General features: G+C 43.3%; 1 long non-coding RNA gene across 1 annotated transcript in view; it reads right to left on the reverse strand.

Annotated features, from left to right (window-relative positions):
* The window catches only part of LOC144609055 (uncharacterized), a 210540-nt gene that overhangs the window by 97627 nt on the left and 92042 nt on the right, over positions 1-20871 (reverse strand). The window contains exon 2 of the long non-coding RNA XR_013549271.1: positions 1850-1924. This is a non-coding gene — a long non-coding RNA (uncharacterized LOC144609055). The remainder of the gene's footprint in view (positions 1-1849; positions 1925-20871) is intronic.

The following is a 20871-nucleotide window of genomic DNA, read 5'->3' on the forward strand; positions in this document are numbered from 1 at the left end:
TGGGCCGAAGGGTCTGTGGCCGTGGTGTATCTCTAAACTAAACTAAGCAGTCACGAATATTTGACGTTGTATGTCATATGTTCGCTCAATCCAGTTTGCTCAGTTTAGCATCTCAGGGTAAGTTAGAAGCTTATAAGCAGTGGTTATAAGTACCAGAGCAATGTATTCAATACAGCTAATACATACAGTATAACTAACCAATGTCTGCAATATTTTCTGATATCTTCAATGTCGGAAGAAGGGTTTTGACCGGAAACGTAACCTATTCCTTTTCTACAAAGATGCTGCCTGACCCGTTGAGTTACTCCAGCATTTTGTGTCTATCTTCAGTACTTTGCATGGAATGTTAAGAATAAGACTGTTATTTCTTTCGTCAGAAGGTGGTGAATCTGTGGAATTCATTGCCGCAGAAGACTGTGGAGGCCAAGGGGTATTTTTCAGGCGGAGATTGATAGATTGAGTAGTAGGGGTGCCAGGGGTTATGGGGAGGAGACGGGAGAGGTAAAACAGCAACTCTACTGCTGCACTACCGTGGAGACCTGCAGAGTGTTTTCAGCATTTTTTTTTGTTGAAAATGTTGGGTTCCTGGTTTTAAGTGATGGTTTAATTTTAGTTTGCTTATGGGCATAATCGACAACCTTGGTATTCTTAAGGAAGTTAGTGGGAAATTAGTCTGAAAGGAACAATGGGGAGGGATAAAACTGAGTAATACTCCTGCCGATGTATGTGTAAAGGCAATGTGAAAAAATTACTGACAGAGAGTGAGGCAAATTCTCGATGTTCCAGATGTCATCTTCTCTGCATCGGCAAGACCAAGCGCAGGCTCGGCGATCGTTTCGCTCAACACCTCCGCTCAGTCCGCCTTAACCAGCCTGATCTCCCGGTGGCTCAGCACTTCAACTCCCCCTCCCATTCCCAATCTGACCTTTCTGTCATGGGCCTCCACCATTGTCATAGTGAGGCCCAGCGCCAATTGGAGGAACAGCATCTCATATTTCGCTTGGGCAGTTTACGCCCCAGCGGTATGAACATTGACTGCTCGATAGTTCCTCTGTCCCTCTCTTTCCCCTCCCTTCCCAGTTCTCCCACTAGTCTTCCTGTCTCCTACTACTTCCTATCTTTGTCCTGCTCTCTCCCTGACATCAGTCTGAAGAAGGGTCTCGACCTGCAACGTCACCCATTCCCTCTCTCCAGAGATGCTGCCTGACCCGCTGAGTTACTCCGGCATTTTGTGTCTATCTTCAATTTAAACCAACATCTGCAGTTTTCTTTCCTACAAATTCTCGATGATATCACTGGAAAGGAATCCTTTGGTAATTTTTCACTTCACAATTGAAGCAAAAAGTTAAAAACCATTCGGAGTATGGACTTTTAGGATAGGTTTCCTCCCCCTCTCCAAAGACGTACAAGTGTGTAGATTAATTGGATTCTGTAAATTGTAAATGCCCCGAGTGTGTAGGATGATGGCTGTGCACAGGGTCATCACTGGTTAGCACAGAATCGGTGGGCCGAAGGGACTATTTCCACGCTGTATCTCTAAAGTCTAAAGTCACTCGTGATGCTGGACAATGGCATCTGGCCACTTCCAATGGAGGCGTGATTGACATACAATGGATTCAACACACCAATGTATCAGTCTGAAGAAGGGTCTCGATCCAAAACGTCACCTAGTCCTTCTCTCCAGAGATGCTGCCTGACCCGCTGAGTTAAACCATCATTATGTGTCTATCTTCAATGTCGCAACTATGTTTGATCCAACATCGGACATGCCAACAAATAAACCCAGTGGACTAAGACATCCAGAGACAGCCACATCACCAGCAGCAAGGTATTAAATATAACAACTTACCCTGTCTTAGGATGAACTCTTTCACCAATGGGTTAGGTGGGTATTGCAACTTCACACTGCTCACTGTAAATCCATCTGCAAGCAGAATGCAGGTAAATGTGATCTTCAGAAATTTTAATTTTGTTTGTGAAATAGAAATCTTCTATACACTGCCACATGCACATTTGATCCAGATACATGAAATGGCTGAACAGTTAATGTGTACAAACGATAAAACAAAATAGGAGGGATGTGAAAAAACACAGGGAGAGCCATAAAGACAAGAAGGAGATAAACTCTGGCATAGATGCAGAATGAGACCACAACAGAAGGAGACATGGGAACTGACAAACGAGAGACAGAAATAGATTAAGACAGCAGGAAAGATGCAAAGAGATAAGAGATGTCAATTATAAACAAAATCTAAGCAGTGTGTGAATGCTTGAGCATTTATTCAATTTAAAGTGCATAGAAAATTATGGTGAAGAAACAATCCCACACTTAGTCACATAGTCATAGATGCATACAGCAGGGTGATACTGCTTTTCATGTTAATAGGTTCTAGGAGTAGAATCAGGCCATTCGGCCCATCAAATCTACACTGCCATTCAATCATGGCTGATCTACCTTTCCCTCTCAACCCCATTCTTTTGCCTTCCCCCCATAACCCTGACACCCGTACTGATCAAGAATCCGTCACTCTGCCTTATAAATATCTATTGACTTGGCCTCCACAATCCTCTGTGGCAATGAATTCCACAGATTCACTACCACAGTACATTAACACTATCCTACACACACGAGGGACAATTTACAATTTTACCAAGCCAATTAACCTCCACTATCCTCTAGTGTCAATGAATTCCACAGATTCATCACCACAGACCCCCATACATTAACACTATCCTACACACACGAGGAACAATTTACAATGTTACCAAAGCCAATTAACCTACAAACCTGTACGTCTTTGGAGTGTGGGAGGAAACCGGAGCACCAGGAGAAAACCCACTCGGGTCACGGGGAGAACGTACAAACTCCGTACAGCTGGCACCCATTGTCAGGATCGAACCAGGCAGCAACTCTACCTCTGAACCACCGTGCCACCCTTCTCTTATCTTCCCCCATTAGGCAGAAGTGGAGAAAAGGAAATGGCTCGAGTGGCAGGCTTGAGAATGCTTGCAGACGTCCTGATGCAATGCACCAAGAAGATAGACTGGATGCAAGGAAGTGACGAGCCTTCAAGTGATGGATGAAGACTAGGTTATAAATGATGCAGCACTCCTCAAACATACGCCTCAGCTAGAGCTATTAGTCACTGATGGGATAAGCCATGTATTTGATGGTTGAATGAACAGCCTTTTGTGTAAAGAGTAGATGTTGACTTGAATCCAAATTCTTTTGGGGCCTCCTTATAAGGGAGATAAGGCTTTGGACAACTCCACGGTCACAAAGAGAGGTATCTAAAGAAGGGTCTCAACCCGAAACGTCACCATTCCTTCTCTCCTGAAATGCTGCCTGACCCGCTGAGTTACTCCAGCATTTTGTGTCTAACATCAACAGTGAGATCTAAACACCGTGATCCTTGCAAGGACGTGTTTTTTAAAGATATTCAGAGAGAGGAGATGAAGCAAACCATGGAAAGGGATTAGCACAGAGATTAGGCTGGGGCCGTTTACTTTACCAGCATGTGTTTATGTCAGTGCTTTTCGTTGAGTGGGTGGGTGGAGAGTTCAGCTCAGATAGTGGCCTGTACTGGCTATGGTGTCCAACTAAATTCAGCATGCATGGCATTCAATTTTTTATGTGCTTCTGTTTATTGAGATGGATTCTGATTTATTGAGATGGATTTGCTTCCAGTGGGACAAAAAGTCAATTAGTTGGCATTCTTCACCCTCACAGTGTAGGGGAACTGATGGATGTTTAATGGCAAAATGCCTGATTCACATATTCCACATAATGCAAGCTTTAAAATGCATAACGATGCCCATCATAGACAGCAGTATCATCAAATGGACAAGGAGCTAGTCAATCCAGGATAGGCACAACGTGCTGGAGAAACTCGGCGGGTCAGGCAGCCTTCGCCTCTCTACGTTAATGTTGGAGAATTGAAATCATCAAAATATGTGCTTGAGGTAATATTCTTCTGTTTCAACTAATCTAATAGAGCTAAGTACAACTGTAGTTGCTAGGCTACACCATTATATCTGATTATTCTAGAGGCCATTTAACTCTGGCAAATCCAAGCAGGTTTGTGGTGGAATGAACTACATCCACAACACTGCAATTTCTTGTGGTCTTGGGTAGAGCTGTCACCAAACCACATAGTGGGGCATCCCAGAAAGATGCGTTTTACGTTTAATCTGTAGAGTTAGTAAGTGTCACTGGAGTAATTCAAAGCTTCCTCAGTCTTCTGAAGTAAAGGCGTTGGTAGGTTTTCTTGGTCGTACGTTCAATGTGGTTGGTCCAGTGGGACCAAAGATCTATGGGACTGATACTCACCTAATGGGACAGGAAGTTTTAGATTTCGATTTTTTTAGATTTAGAGATACAGCACGGAAACAGGCCCTTCAGCCCACCGGGTCCGCGCCGCCCAGCGATCCCTGCACATTAACACTATCCTACACACACTAGGGACAATTTTTACATTTACCCAGTCAATTAACCTGCATACCTGTACGTCTTTGGAGTGTGGGAGGAAACCGAAGATCTTAGAGAAAACCCATGCAGGTCACGGGGAGAACGTACAAACTCCGTACAGACGGCGCCCGTAGTCAGGATCGAACCTGAGGCTCCGGTGCTGCATTCGCTGTAAGGCAGAAACTCTACCGCTGCGTCTTGTTGATACACATTATAAGGAGGGAAAAGAATGTCACAATGACATTTTAATGGTGTCGTTGACTAAGATCAAAGTAACACAGTCGCTTAAGAATACTCCACAGGCTTGGTTGTTGAATTCATTGTCTACCTGGATCCGCCTCATTGACCACGTAGCTTCCATGGGCAGTACCGCTTAGCTGAGTGGCAATTTTCAGTTACCCTCCAGTTACCAAATAAGAGATAAATAACAACCACATCTAATTGTGATTCTACTAGAATCGTAGGTGTTTGGGAATTCCATACACAGGACCAACTGTAATTTCTCTTCATTATCACCTCCACCACAGCCTACAATTGTCCCTTGTGGGCTCCACCTTTCCTTCGTCATCAGTTCCAGTTCTGATTTATTCTGAAACGTTTCACACCTCTGGCTTCCCTCTCCCCTGACTCAGTCTGAAGAAGGGTCTCGACCCGAAACATTACCTGTTCCTTTTCTCCAAAGATTCTGTCTGAACGACTGAGTTACTCTAGCATTTTGTGTCTGTCCCAGCATATATATATATATATACAAATACATATATATCACTGTTTAGGTGATTCATGTTGACTTTTATATGTTCATGAAGCTCATTAATTTAAGCTCTCATTTTAAGCAGGTTTGTCATACACCAATAGGAGTTACACTATTGTGTACGGAGGAACTGCGGATGCTGGTTTAAACCGAAGACAGACACAAAGACTTATAGAGGTGCATAAAATCATGAGAGGAATAGATCGGGTAGATGCACAGAGTCTCTTGCCCAGAGTAGGGGAATCGAGGCCCAGAGGACATCGGTTTAAAGTGAAGGGAAAAGATTTAATAGGAATCTGAGGGATAACGTTTTCACACAAAGGGTGGTGGGTGTATGGAACAAGCTGCCAGAGGATGTAGTTGAGGCTGGGATTATCGCAACGTTTAAGAAACAGTTAAACAAGTACATGGATAGGACAGGTTTGGAGCGTTATGTATTAAACGCTGGCAGGTGCGACTAATGTTGCTAGGCCATGTTGGCCGATGTGGACAGGTTGGGCTGAAAGGCCTACATCCATGCAGCATCACTCTATGACTCCATGAATAAGTCTGAAGAAGGGTCCCGACCCGAATCGTCACCAATTCCTTTTCTCCAGGGATGCTGCCTGACCCGCTGAGTTACTCAAACATTTTGTGCCTGTCTTTGGAGTTATATTATTGTAACTACGTGATTGCCTGTCCAGAGAGGCAGATCACCAAACTTGAATTATTCCCAGTTTACCATAACCAGGATCTCAAAAGGTGGAGACACAAGGAAATGCAGATACAAAAAGAAAGTGGTGCAGCAACTCAGCAGGTTAGGCAGCATCTGTCTGAAGTCTGAAATAGGCTCCCAACCCGAAACATCACCTATCCATTTTCTCCAGATATGCTGCCTGACCTGTTGAGTTACTCCAGAATGCTGTGAAACGTCACCTATCCATGTTCTCCAGAGATGCTGCCTGACCCGCTGAGTTACTCCAGCACTTTGTGAAACGTCACCTATCCGTGTTCTTCAGAGATGCTGCTTGACCCCTCGAGTTACTCCAGCACTTTGTGTCTTTTTTTAAATTCCATCATCAAATTCCATCATCATCATTCATGATCTGCTTTTGGTAAGGCAGATCACTGTTCCATTCTACTGCTGCCTGCATGCAGGCAGAAACTAAAACAGGAAAAAACGGTTTCCAGAGTAATATATAAATGGAACAATGAGGTTCATGAGGCCTTACAGGACTTTGACACAACTGACTGGCAGATGTTTGAAGACACAGCAGAAGGCAATATCAACTCTGTCTTGGGCTACATAAGTAAGTGCATCGATGATGTGGTTCCAAAAGCAACCATCTGCACTTACCCAAATCAGAAACCCTGAGTCGGACGGGAAATCCGTGCTAAACTTAAAGCACGGACTACTGCCTTCAACTCAGGCCACCTCAACGCCTACAAGGTAGCCAGATATGACCTCCGGACGTCCATCAGGAAAGTCAAGAGAGACTACAGAAACAAAGTGGAATCTAACTACTACAGCTCGGACTCCAGACGCGTGTGGAGTGGATTACGCTGCGTCACAGACTACAAAGGGAAAAACAGGAGCACTGTTCAGCCGACCGCATCGCTCTCGGACCAGCTTAACACCTTTTACGCCCGGTTCGATGTAGACAACACAGCGCCCACCATGAGTCCACAGGTGTGCAGGGGGACTACCACACTGTCCTTACTAAAGGCAGACGTGAGGCGGTCCTTCAAAAAGGTCAACGACCGCAAAGCTCCAGGGCCGGATGGTATTCAAGGGCGGGCTCTCAGAGCGTGTTCTGATCAACTGGCAGACGTGTTCACCAACATCTTCAACCTCTCTCTGAGTCAGTCTGTGGTTCCCACCTCTTTCAAAGCATCCATCATCGTTCCTGTTCCAAAGAAACCAGTAACCTCCTGTTTAAATGACGACCGTCCTATCGCACTGACATCAGTCATCATGAAGTGCTTCGAGCGACTAGTCAAAACTCACATCTGCTCCTCCCTCCCTGACACCTTGGACCCTCTTCAGTTTGCATATAGACCAAACAGGGCCACGGACGATGCCATCGCCATGGCAATACATACTGTGCTCACCCACCTGGACAAAGGAAATACATATGTGAGAATGCTCTTTATTGACTACAGCTCAGCATTCAACACTATTATTCCCTCAAAACCCGTCCCCAAGCTCCTTGATCTTGGACTGGAGACCTCCATCTGCGGATGGATATTCGATTTCCTGACGGGCAGGCGCCAGGTCGTGAGAATTGGCAGCCACATCTCTTCCACACTGATCCTCAACACAGGCACACCACAGGGCTGTGTGCTCAGTCCTCTCCTGTACTCCCTGTTCACGCACGACTGTACTGCTAAGCACAGCTCAAACAGCATCCTAAAGTTTGCTGATGACACGACCATCTTGTGCCTCATCACAGACAACAATGAGACGGCATACAGGGAGGAGGTAAAGGCACTAAACAGCTGGTGAAAGGAAAATAACCTCTCTCTCAATGTCAGCAAAACTAAAGAGATGATCGTGGACTACAGGAGACAGCAGGGGAGTGGACACCTCCCCATCCACATCGGTGATGCTGAGGTTGAAAGGGTCAGCAGCTTTAAGTTCCTCGGTGTGCACATCACTGAGGACCTTTCCTGGACACTGCACATGGACACAATAACAAAGAAGGCCCGCCAGCGGCTCTTTTTCCTGAGAAGACTGAGGAAGTTTGAATGCCAGCATCCTCACAAACGTCTACAGATGCACCATCGAGAGCCTGCTGACGGGCTGCATTACAGTCTGGTACGGGAACTGTTCTGCCCACGGCCACAAATCACTACAGAGAATGGTGAAGACGGCACAGCACATCACTGGCAACTGTCTCCCGGCCACTCAGGACATTTTCTACCGGCGGTGCCTGCGGAAGGCACGCAGCATCATCAAGGACCACAGCCACCCAGCACACAGGCTGTTCTCCTTGTTACCGTCAGGCAGACGATACAGGAGTATGGCTGCGTGTACCACCAGACTTAAGAACAGTTTCTACCAACAGGCCATCAGGCGTCTGAACTCATAAACACATTTCAAATCATATATGTTGATTATTTTTTAATATTGTCTTTTAAACTATTTTTAATATTGTCTTTTTACCTTACTAATGTCATTTTTTAATCTTATTTATCCTTGGAATATTACTGCTGAGGTGACCCGTTGTCTTGTCAAATACATTTCATTGTACCATTAACCCTGTGCCAACCTACATATGACAAATGACATTTATTATTATTATAAACCTGGTGATTTGTTTTTATTGATAAAATACAAGATAAGTAACGGGCCAGGTAATTAATCAGTGGCTATTTTCAGTTTTGTTCTCATGAGTAAGTGGACTTTGCTTCTACCATTGGTGCACAGGAGGATTGCAAATGTTAAAGGGCTCTCAGTGCAGAAACGAAATACAATACAATACACAATACAATATATCTTTATTGTCATTGTACAGGGGTACAACAAGATTGGGAATGTGCCTCCCATATGATGCAATAATTTAATTAATTTAAACAACAACAACCCAACGAAACAAATTGTAACAGTTTTAAGACAGAATAAAGTGCAAGTAGATCTGTGCCGGATCACTGTGCGATGTGACCATCCGGCTCAGCAGGACCGGTTCATAGCAGCTATGGCCCTGGGGATGAAGCTGTTCCTGAGTCTGGAGGTGCGGGCGTAGAAGGCCTTGTAGCATCTGCCCGATGGAAGGAGTTCGAACAGACTGTTGCAGGGGTGTGAAGAGTCTTTGTGGATGCTGGTGGCTTTTCTGAGGCATGATGTGTTGTAGATGCCCTCCAAGGCTGGTAGCTGTGTTCCGATGGTCCTCTGAGCTCTGTGGACTACCCGCTGAAGAGCTTTCCTTTCACAAATGTCAATGATTTCCCCTCAGAAAAATGATTGAGCGGTCTGGTCATAAGGTCATAAGTGATAGGAGCACCATTAGGCCATTTGGCCCATAAAGTTACTCCGCCATTCAATCATGGCTGATCTATCTCTTCCTGCCTTCTTCCCATAACACCTGACTCCCGCACTAATCAAGAACCCATCTATTTCTGCCTTAAAAATATCCACTGACTTGGCCTCCACAATCTTGCTCCACAAGCAGGTCACTGACTAACAGATTTCAAAATGCAAAAAGAGAGGGGTAGGAAGAGATTGTGCACAATCTAGCTTTAGATACACCCAGGCATGAATCATCAACTCCCTGTGTCTTTCCTAATATTTAATTAGATTATGATTGATCTCCATCCCCACTCTATTTAACTCCCTGAGCTCCACTCCTCTCAGAAGGAAAAATAGAGAATTCTATATTTTCGCTACACTTCGGGTGAAAAAGTTCTCAATTCATTTTAAGATTGATTTATTTTATTCTGGAATTTTTCCAACAGAGGCGAAAAGAACACCTTTTATCTCCAGATGAATGTGTTTATTTAGCAAAGGGAGAATTGTTTACTGGGGGAACACAATCTGACTGCAATGTTCGCAGCTTGGCAGAATCCTGGGTTCGAATTTCATCATGATATCAATTAAACTGAATTTAAACGTGAAACTGCTAAAGGACTTTCGAATATTCAGTTACCAATTGGTTGAAACCCACGTCCCTCTTTAATTGAGAGTCATCGGAACATTTTGCTTCATTTCCTGTTTCCAGCATTCACCACACCCCTCTTGAAAGATCAGATTCAATCTGTGATTGGGGACGATTTGCGCCCAGTCGTTTTTCCTCGTTGTTACAGTATTAATTACAGGTTGACGCGTTCTCGATACGAGCAAAAGAGCAACGTGGATATTTTAGATTTTTGAATTGATCCATATGTAAAATATCCGTCTATTTCTCATTAAAACGCATCGACGCTTGTGTACAGATGCGGTCTAACTAACAGGACAGGGGAGTTCTTCATATAGATTCAAAAAAATATCGGGTTTAGTAAGTTTAGTAATTTCCTCACATACCAACCCCTCTTCTTTAAAAATCCTAGACTTTTAAATTTGTTATTTTTTAATGATTCATTCAGCTACATTCTCCTTGGGTTTATTGAACATAGGTATGTGATAGAAATGTTTTCGGCTGTGTCGGGGTGGGTGAATTGATGTAATACTGGGTTACAAAAGTACCAGATAGGTTGCATTCAACGCCCACCTCCACAGTAACACTGGCCAGAAATAGATTGATTGTATTTCTGACATTAACACTTACTGTCCCAACTGGGTATTAATCAGCTAGAGTCAATTCTCGTCAATTGTGAAATAAATCGCAAACGAAGGAACAACATATGTTTAAAATGCGAATGCTGGAAGATTTGTCAAACAGATCCTCAGTGGGAACGTCAAGAACAGCCGCGTTAATGTTTAGGTGTTCAAGCCAAACGTCTCATGGAAACATAATTCCCTGTTCTATTTCTGGTTTTGAATGACCTGCGCGTTCAGTTCATCGCAGAGACAATTCATGGAGGCGTTTATTGGACGGTTTCCCAGTCGCTGTTTGCGACATTTGTTCTCAACTTAATAAGATTTTTTTTTAATCTATCTGCACCCAGTGCTCTATGATGAAATAACCTGTCAGGATTTAAAGGTGTAAAACAGCCGAGGGATGGAGTTAATTGTATCGATGTCTTTCAAAATGCATTCTCCTCCACCCCATGCATCTATTCATTCGCTTGTCATCATCTATTGTCTTTCTGCAAAAATGCTGGGAGCGGGCCAGGCAGCAGGGTCGACACCCTTCTTCAGACTGATGTCAGGGAAGAGGGAGACAGGAAGTGTAAGGTGTGAAAACAGGACAAAGGGGATGTAGATCAAGGACAATGTAGAATAGATCATTGGTGGCTGGGAGAAGGTAACATCAAAGCAAACAGAAAATGTAGTCGGAGACAGTAAGACTGGTCGGAGAACTGGGAAAGGGGAGGGATATAGAGAGAGGGGGAAAGCAGCGGTTACTTAAAGTTAGATAAGTCAATATTCATACCGCTGGGGTGTAAGCTGCCCAAGCGAAATATGAGGTGTTGTTCCTCCAATTTGCTGACTGGATAGCACAAAACAAAAGCTTTTCACTGTACCTCGGTACACGTGACAATAAACTAAACTGAACTGAACTGAACTTACAACCATTTGCTAAAAGCAGTGTACCAAATGCTAATGCAGCAGGGGTTGGTTCACGGGGACTGAATCTTATTATTGTAAAGGCAGAGATGGGTAAAGGTCGCCCCATCGAGTTATAACAGCTCCTTGGCGAATGGTTCCAGCAGTCCACCCCAAACCATCCCAACTTTGCTTGTTGCCTTTCAAAATCCGAAGAATGGTCCCAACCTGAAGCGTCGCCTATCCATGTCCTCCAGAAATACTGCCGGAGCCGCTGAGTGACTGCACCACTTTGACTTCTACACAAGATTCATTGAATCTGACTGGACTTAAAGAAATAATTTCTCAAAGCTCTATCAAAGTCCCTTTGCAAAACGCGGTTTGGTTCTTCGTCCACCATCCCAACAGGCAGTGGATCACAGATCACAACTACTCTCTGAGTAAAATGAAGTCATTTCTCACATCTTCTGGGTCTCTTTTGTCCAGTTTAAAAACCTGTTTGTTTAATTCTCAGATAATGGCCAATACTTCCCCCCTTGTCCCGGTCTAAATTAATCATGGGCTCTGCACTGCCGTCTACACCTCTGCTCCCTCTTTCCTCCTCCATGCAAAACAACGCTAGTGTCTCTAAAACTACTAAAGTTGGGCAGCCAATGTATCCTATTAGAAACGTGCAGCAGCGGCGGTCTACTTGCTAATTAGTCCGGTCCGGGAACCCGAGCAGCGGGTAGAGCTGCTGCCTCACAGCGCCAAAGTCACGGGTTCGATCCTGACCTCGGGTGCTGCCTGTGTGGAGTTTGCACGTTTTCACTGTGACCGCGTGGATTTCCTCCGGGTGCTTCCATTCCCTCCCACACCCCAAAGACGTGAGGGGTTTGTAAGTCAATTGGCCTCTGTAAAAACGTTGTCCCTGGTGTGTAGGGAGTGGATGAGAGAGCGGGATGACATAGAAATGCTGTGAACGGGTGATCGATGGTGGGCGTGGACTTGATGGGCTGAATGGCCTGTCTCCGTAACATGCCGTAACTCTTTACCGATCAAATATATTAAACTAATGCAATCAGCATATGTTACCATACGGTGTACTCGTGTTAAAATATCCATGTGGTCAAAGGACCATTGATTTTGTGTGTGTGATGGCGATTAGAAGAGGGAAATTCAGAAAATTTATAAAACCCAACGGCCTTCGTGTTTGCAGTGCGGTTTAGTTTAGTTTAGTTCAGAGAAACAGCGCGGAAACAGGCCCTTCCTTCTCAGATCTACCGAGTCCACGCCGGCCAGCGATCCCTGCACACCAACACTATCCTACACACACTACGGGCAATGTACAGTCTTTACCGGTCAATTAACCTACAAACCTGCAGGAAGGAACTGCAAGTGCCGGTTTACACTGAAGATAGTCACAAAAAGTCGGAGTAACTCAGCGGGTAAGGGAGAAGGAATAGGTGACTAAAGGTCTTGTCCTGAAAGTCACCTATTCCTTTTCCCCGGGGATGCTACCTGACCCGCTGAGTTACTCCAGCTTTTTGTGTCTAACCTATAAACCTCAGTCTTTACAGTGTGGGAGTAAACCGGAGCACCCGGAGAAAACCCGCGCGGTCACGGGGAAAATCGAAAAAATGACATTTAAACGATTACATTTATTTTCTTTTGTTTTAAAGTAAGATGATTATTTTCAATTTCACATCAAAGAAACGCTGCCTCTGAGTCCCATGACTAGATACGCAGCCCTCTGTTAGGCGGGTGGATAGCGTCCAAAATTCAAGATCAACTCCAGTCGGAAGCAGTCACAATCAATCACACTCTGCGTACTAAGGGGAGATTTAGGAACTGTCCACATTTAACGTATCATCGCGTTACAGTTAAATACCTCATGTTTCAAACGGATATGGAGCCCTAATCGGCATTTCAACCCAAGAATTACATTGATGTAGTGCGAGCTTCCTCTTTCATTTGTTATAATGCATTTGAGGAGTGTGCGCTTTGAAACAACTCGGCTAAACGGGCGATGTCTCCTTAACTGTGCCCCCAAAAAAGCCATTTTCTGGAGAAACAACGCTTCAAATATGTATTCCTTCTCTCCAGAGATGCTGCCTGTCCCGCTGAGTTACTCCAGCTTTTTGTGTCTATCAACGCTTCAAATATGTTCCTCTGCCCCTCTAGTCAATTTTTCGCTCTTGCATAATGTCAGAAATATGAAGAAGTATCAAATGGTTCTGAGCCACAAAGACAGTAGGCCTTTGACAAGGGGTGTAAAACGATAATACAGAATGGTCAACCCAATTATTGAAATATCAGATAGATACAAAAAGCTGGAGTAACTCAGCGAGTCAGGCAGCATCTCTGGAGAAAATGAATAGGCGACGTTTCTGGTCGAGACCCTTCTTCAGACTGAGAGTCGGGGCAAAGGAAAATGAAAGACATAGACGGGTGATATAGAGATATATAGAACAAATGAATGAAAGATATGCAAAAAATGTTAATATGATAAAGGAAACCGGCCATTGTTAGCAATGGGTGATGCGAAAACGAGTTACAGGCAATGAGACTCAACACGACGACTAGAAACTAGTATCAGAACAGACATCACCTGAAGCAAGTGGTGTTTTTGTTTACAGTCTAAGACCCCTTGGAGACCAGTCCCACCCCAAGCTTGTTCACTTTGTTCTCTACAAGCAACCCATCGCCCTGCAGAGAATTCACCCTCCGTATTGGCCTTCTATTTTTTTTATACTGTCTTTATGATTCACAGTTTGTATTTCCTCTGTGCGCTTGTGTGCTTTGTTTCCTGTTATGAAAAATAAAACGTGACTCCGCCACTTCCCCCGCACGCTCCCACAAGTCTACTCTGAAACGCTGCTGCTCAATGGGGTCAACGATACTTCGGAAAGGAGATCCCAAATTCCCAGCAATTAAATGTTGCCCCTGTGATTGCTTCGCTCTGTGTCAGGTCTCGAACTACTGACGATTGTGGGGGACCTCAGATATAAACGAAATGTCAAAGGAAATTCAGAGTGCCCTCGGATATGGTACGGTACTTTATTTGTCTCCTGTACCGAGGTACAGTGAAATTCATTTTTGTATAGTTCAGTACAAGTATCACTGTGCATAACCACTGTACATAACCACTTCGATGGATATTAGATAAGCATCTCAGATACATAAAACGTGCATAGCAGTAGTCCACTGAGACAGTATATAGCCGCCAGTTTGGCGATATATAATATGGATGGTTAACCTGAAATGTAAAATCGAATTAAAGCAGTATTTTATATATATTTTCAACAACATTTTCTCTTTTTTGACCACTTGCAAGATCAGAGAGAGACAAAAGTCTCAATTTTTCTGGAGACGTATCATTTGAAACTCTAAAACGGAATGTCAGGAGCTCAACATGGACCGATGACGTCGATGGACACAAAATGCTGGAGTAACTCAATGGGTCAGGTAGCATCTCTGGAGAAAAGAAATAGGTGACGTTTCGGGTCCTGCTGTGTTACTCCAGTATTTGTTTGTATCTATCTTCGGTTTAAACCACCACCAGTTCCCTCCTACACACCTGAATACAGAGAGTTGACCAAACGTCCAACATTGAGACAGAAACTACCGCATCAAATAGATAAAATCCAACAATTTCTTCAATAAAACTTGTTTTTATTTGTCCTGTACATTCAGGTCCCGGCAACATTTCTCAACTTCACTGAAAGCCAGTGGGTCGTTCAAATTACTTTTAGAGACTCCTCGATCCAATCGCAAAATTATTATAAATTATTAAAACACAAAGTACCAGGATAAGTGCTCAACCAAGAAAACCAAGCCCAATACCAAAGTAGTATCTAAACTACCTATACACACTTATGCGATTGGATAATAACTAACTCTATATTCAGTAATAAGCAGTCTCCATATTAAGAAGCACAGAAACATTTTGTTATATCAGAGATCTATTCGACAATTGAGTTCAGAAAACGCCTTTCACCAAAAAACACCATTCTAACCTACTCTTACCGAAACTGTTTTAGCGTTTTTCAACCCAATATAAAAGTAAAGTAAAATGTTGCCAAAAAATCTGAACAGAAATAGCCGAATGGCGTGCTATATATATTTTTTGCATAATTTTTTTTTTATACTAATAAAGCTTACTGATATTCTCTCTCTCTCTCTCTCTCTCTCTCTCTCTCTCTCTCTCTCTCTCTCTCTCTCTCTCTCTCTCTCTCTCTCTCTCTCTCTCTCTCTCTCTCTCTCTCTCACTCTCCCTCTCACTCTCCCTCTCTGACTCTTTCTCTCTCTATCTCTCGCTCTCTCTGTGACGTTATATCCGACCTGTCCGTTTTAAAATCGCAATGAATCTTGATCTTATACGGTGGAAATTCGAATCCAGGTGATGTCCAGTTCTCCACGATATGCTCTAATATTTTTATTAAAAAGCATTCCGCTAAATATCTCATTTTAAATTTACAGAGACAAACGAATGAAAACGTGGAAATGGTTTTTAAATGAGTAGACAATGTTAGATCGAAATTCCATTGAAAAATAACAACCTATCGATTTGAATGTTGTAACTGATGAAAATTCACCTCGTTCCAATGGATGTAATGAACCACATATAGTAGGAAATTGAACAGGGTTTATAGTTGGGTTTTACGAACTTTTTAACGCTTTAACGTTAATTATTTTCCTACTTTGTGTTGAACCTACAGTCACTTCACAGCCTGCCTAAGATAAATTAAAATTAGATATATGAACCTATTAGTGCAAGTAACTAAACTTAGACAATTGATTTTGCAACGGACCACAATAGAGTTCTGATCAAAACAAACAAATATTTAAAGATGTAGTTGGAAGGAACTGCAGATGCTGGTTTAAACCGAAGATAGACGCAAAATGCTGGAGTAACTCGGCGGGACAGGCAGCATCTCTGGAGAGAATGAATCCCTTCTACTTCAGCAATTGTGTATAAATATTTAAAGATAACCCATTCTCTAATACTGCATCAATATTCCTCCATTTAAATCGGCATTTGTTATTATTCGTTCTGGGTTTTATTGATTGATGGAGTCTTGTGCATTAATATTAAGGGTAAGTTCTCGGAAGCTAGTTATCAAACGGCTACATAAATTATTACATTTTAGCTGCAAATTAAGCCGGATTGGCACAATATTCAAAATAACTTTCTCCCCGCGATTTGTTCGTTTCCTTGCAGTTGGTTGAATTCGAATTATACGGCACTTTAATATGTTTATCTTTTTTAAATAAAGGTAACAGAAGATTAAAATGCTACAGACCATCACAGCTGATCAACCATTGAAAATGGCCTAAAGCTTTCAATAATTTCAGAACGCGCCAATAGTCCAATCTGGCTCATGGTAGATAGATATCGAAAGCAGAAATTTAATACATTTAATAAACTACAGATAGGCCATACATTTGTTGCATTCCGAAAGAGTTGGAAATTCAGATTCAATCCAAGAATAAGTAATAAATGTTAGAAGATCGGGTTGTATTCAAATATCACGTTAATTTCTATAGGAAAATAACTGCAGATACTGGTACAAGTCGAAGGTATCACAAAATGCTGGAGTAACTCAGCAGGTCCCCCGAGATGCTGCCTGACCTGCTGAGTTACTCCAGCATTTTGTGATACGTTAATTTCTAAATCGATTATAGCCACGATCTATGGATATTTGATCATTTGTTTTTAACAATGTAAAAGACATGTGTAATTTTGAAATCTCTAGTAAATGATTGAGGTTTAGTTATTATGTAAATCAACTTCCAATTGTTAAACCAGAGTATTTTGTGTGTTACGTTTTCTTTAATAGCGAAATTCGCCATTCAGACCACTGAGTATTGAACCTGGGGTGATTTCAGTTGCAGATATTTCGGTGTTGGGCGGAGTATGTGCAAAAAAAAATCAACATTACCGATGCAATTGCGTTGGCGCCGTGTTCCGGAGACACCATTAGCCTGAAGAAGGGTCTCGACCCGAAATGTCACCCGTTCCTTCTCTCCTGAGATGCTGCCTGACCTGCTGAGTTAGTCCAGCATTTTGTGAATAAATACCTTCGATTTGTACCAGCATCTACAGTTATTTTCTTACACCATTAGTACAATGTCCACCTTGGCATCCATTGCAATCTTGCGATCGGTTCCATATTAGAAGATCTGGCGTAGGGACGGTTCAGACCAGGCATTCCTTGGTTAAAGCGTAGTCCTAGAATTCTCTATCTCTATATCTATACCTCTCTATGTTCTATATATCACTGTTGATGTCTCTCATTTCCCTTTTCCCTGATTCTCAGTCTGAAGAAGGATCTCGACCCGAAATGTTACCCATTCCTTCTCTCCAGAGATGTTGCCTGACCCGCTGAGTTACTCCATGCTTTTTGTGTTTATCTGATATTTCTATCATTGGGTTGACTACTTTGTATTGTCGCTTTCTATCCACTGCCTTTGTGGCTCAGAACCATTTGATACTTCTTCATATTTCTGACATTGTACAAGAACGAAGAATTAACTGGAGGAAAATAGGAACATATTTGAAGTTTCGTTTCTGCAAAAAAGGGTTTTGCTTTTCTCTAGAAAACCCCGAACCCCCGGTCTCTGCAATATGTGGAAATATTACCATGTTTGTGTTGTATCTGATTAAGCTGTTAAAAAAAATAGACATAACTATTTTTCCGGGTCGATTCGAGTGTTTGTCGATGATCTTGTTCTGGACTGAAGCCCTGAGATGCAGTGATTGGGGCGGCATTATTATCATCCATATTATCATGAATATTATCATTAATTGGGACGATAGTATCGTTATTTGGGCTATCCCGGAGAGAACGCACATCGAGTTCTTGCGTGAACCCGCTTTTTAAAAAATCACCCCGGAGACTCCAACATCAACATCTGCAGAAAGGACACAAAAAGACGTACAGGTATGTAGGTTAATTGACTGGGTAAATGTAAAAAATTGTCCCTAGTGGGTGTAGGATAGTGTTAATGTGCGGGGATCGCTGGGCGGCGCGGACTTGGTGGGCCGAAAAGGCCTGTTTCCGCGCTGTATATATATGATATATGATATATGATATATGATAAAAAGCTGGAGAAACTCAGCGGGTCAGACAGCATCTTTGAAGAAAAGGAATCCGTGACGTACAGACGCAAATCTCAGCCACAACCAATGTGAGACGTGGACAACGCCAGAGCTCAGCTCCAACGCTGCCTTCCTCACTCGGTACCTCTGACCATAGTTTCCTGTGGACAAGTCTGGTCGTTGGGCAGGGGTAGAAATCAGCTCATGCCCCCGCATTGTGGCCTTCAAACAAGCAACTCCCTGCCCACAGCGTTCATGCCATTAACTTTACAAAATACACCACCATCAACTAATGAGTGGGCTCAACGCCCAACCAGTCAGTACACAGCATGGTGGCTTAGAGACATAGAGTCATAGAGTCATACAGTATGGAAACTGGCCCTTCCGCCCAACTTGCCCACACCTTCCAACATGTCCCATCTACACTAGTCCCACCTACCTGCCCTCCAATCCTGTCCTATCCATTTACCTGTCTAAGTGTTTCTTAAATGATGCAACTACCTCCTCCGGCAGCTCTTCTAAACATCCACCTTGCATTGTGTGAAAATGTTACCCCTCAGGTTCCAATTAAATCTTCCCCCCCCCCCCCCCCCCCTCACCTTAAACCAATGTCCTCTGGTTCCCGATTCCCCTACGCTGGGCAAGAGACTCTGGTGCGTCTACCCGATCTATTCCTCTCATAAATGGTATGGTTAATGATATATATATATATATCCAGAACCAGGAGCCACACAGTCTAAGAATAAAGGAGAGGCCATTTAAAACTGAGATGAGGAAAACCTTTTTCACTCAGAGAGTTGTGAATTTGTGGAATTCTCTGCCACAGAAGATGGTGGAGGCCAATTCACTGGATGAATTTAAAAGAGAGTTGGATAGAGCTCTAGGGGCTAGCGGAATCAAGTGGTTGTGAATGATCAGCCAAATGGCCTCCTCCTGCACCTATTTTCTATGTTTCTATGTTTCTATATGCATGACCAAGTCAAACTATAAACCTAAGAACTGGGCTAACAATGAATTGCCTATGAGTGGCCAAAGATGCAACTAAGCAATGGCACATAATGTTACTGAAGCACCTTCTCAACAGTGCCACCCTTGTCAAGGGCACCCTGTGGGATTTCCAGGACCGCTGGGCACCCTTGGGTGTGGAATGTACCCTTGACAAGGATGGGAAAATAGTAATTTAAGAATATTTGTTTTACTTGTACTATGGTGGTGGGTTTTGTTTTGAAATCATTTTGTATTGCACTGGGCATCTACGCGCTGGAGTTTAGAAGGTTGAGGGGGGGACCTCATTGAAACTTACAGAATAATGAAAGGTATAGTTAGAGTGGATGTGGAAAGGATGTTTCCACTGGTGGGAGAGTCCAGGACCCAAGGTCATAGTCTCAGAATTAAGGGGCGCTATTTTAGAAAGGAGCTGAGGTGGAACTTCATTAGTCAGAGGGTAGTAACTCATTGCCGCAGAGGGCTGTGGAGGCCAAGTCAGTGGATATTTTTAAGGCAGAGATAGACAAATTCTTGATTAGAATGGGTGTCAAGGGTTGTGGGGAGAAGGTAGGAAAATGGGATTAGGAGGCAGAGATCAGCCTTGATTGAATGGCGGAGTGGACTCAGTGGGTCGAATGGCCTAATTCTACTCCTTTAACTTGTGAACTTGTGAGCATCAAGCCACAGAGCAAATTCCAACCAGTTGCTCAACTTCCCTAAGCCAACTGAAGACAGCCAAGGAGAAAGAAACAATTCTCAGGACAAGAGAACACCATTCATGGTTTCTGCATATCTCTATTACAACCCTCTAAAGGTAAGCTAATACATAAATATTGGGTGAAAGTGAGAACAGGGAGCAAACCTGGGAGCACAACCGTATACTTTATGAACTTTTAAGCATGTCCTCTGACTCAGACGTTCAGAGTCCAGACTATTAATTTGGAGACATAAGTCTCCAAGGGGTCTCCTTCTCCTTTTAATGTCACAATGGTGAGTATAAGTTTATTTATATTCCCCTTCCCCCAAGGAAGGCCAACTGAATCCGTGGTGACCAGCGATTCCCGTGCACTAGCACTATCCTACTCACTAGGGACAATTCACAATTTTTACCAAAGCCAATTAACCTAGCAAACTAAGGTAGAGACAAAATGCTGGAGTAACTCAGCGGGACAGGCAGCATCTCTGTAGAGATGGAATGGGTGACATTTCGATTCGAGGCCCTTCCTCAGACTGATATCAGACCCATCAGCCTGAAGATGGGTCTCGACCTGAAACGTCACCCATTCCTTCTCTCCAGAGATGCTGCCTGACCACTGAGTTACTCCAGCATTTTGTATCTACCTTCGATTTAAACCAGCATCTGCAATTCTTTCCTACAAACCTAAAAAACTATACGTCTTTGAAGTGTGGGAAGAAACTGGTGCACCCATGCGGTCACGTGGAGAATGAACAAACTC

Source organism: Rhinoraja longicauda, chromosome 33, assembly GCF_053455715.1.
Source record: "Rhinoraja longicauda isolate Sanriku21f chromosome 33, sRhiLon1.1, whole genome shotgun sequence".
NCBI lineage: Eukaryota > Metazoa > Chordata > Chondrichthyes > Rajiformes > Arhynchobatidae > Rhinoraja > Rhinoraja longicauda.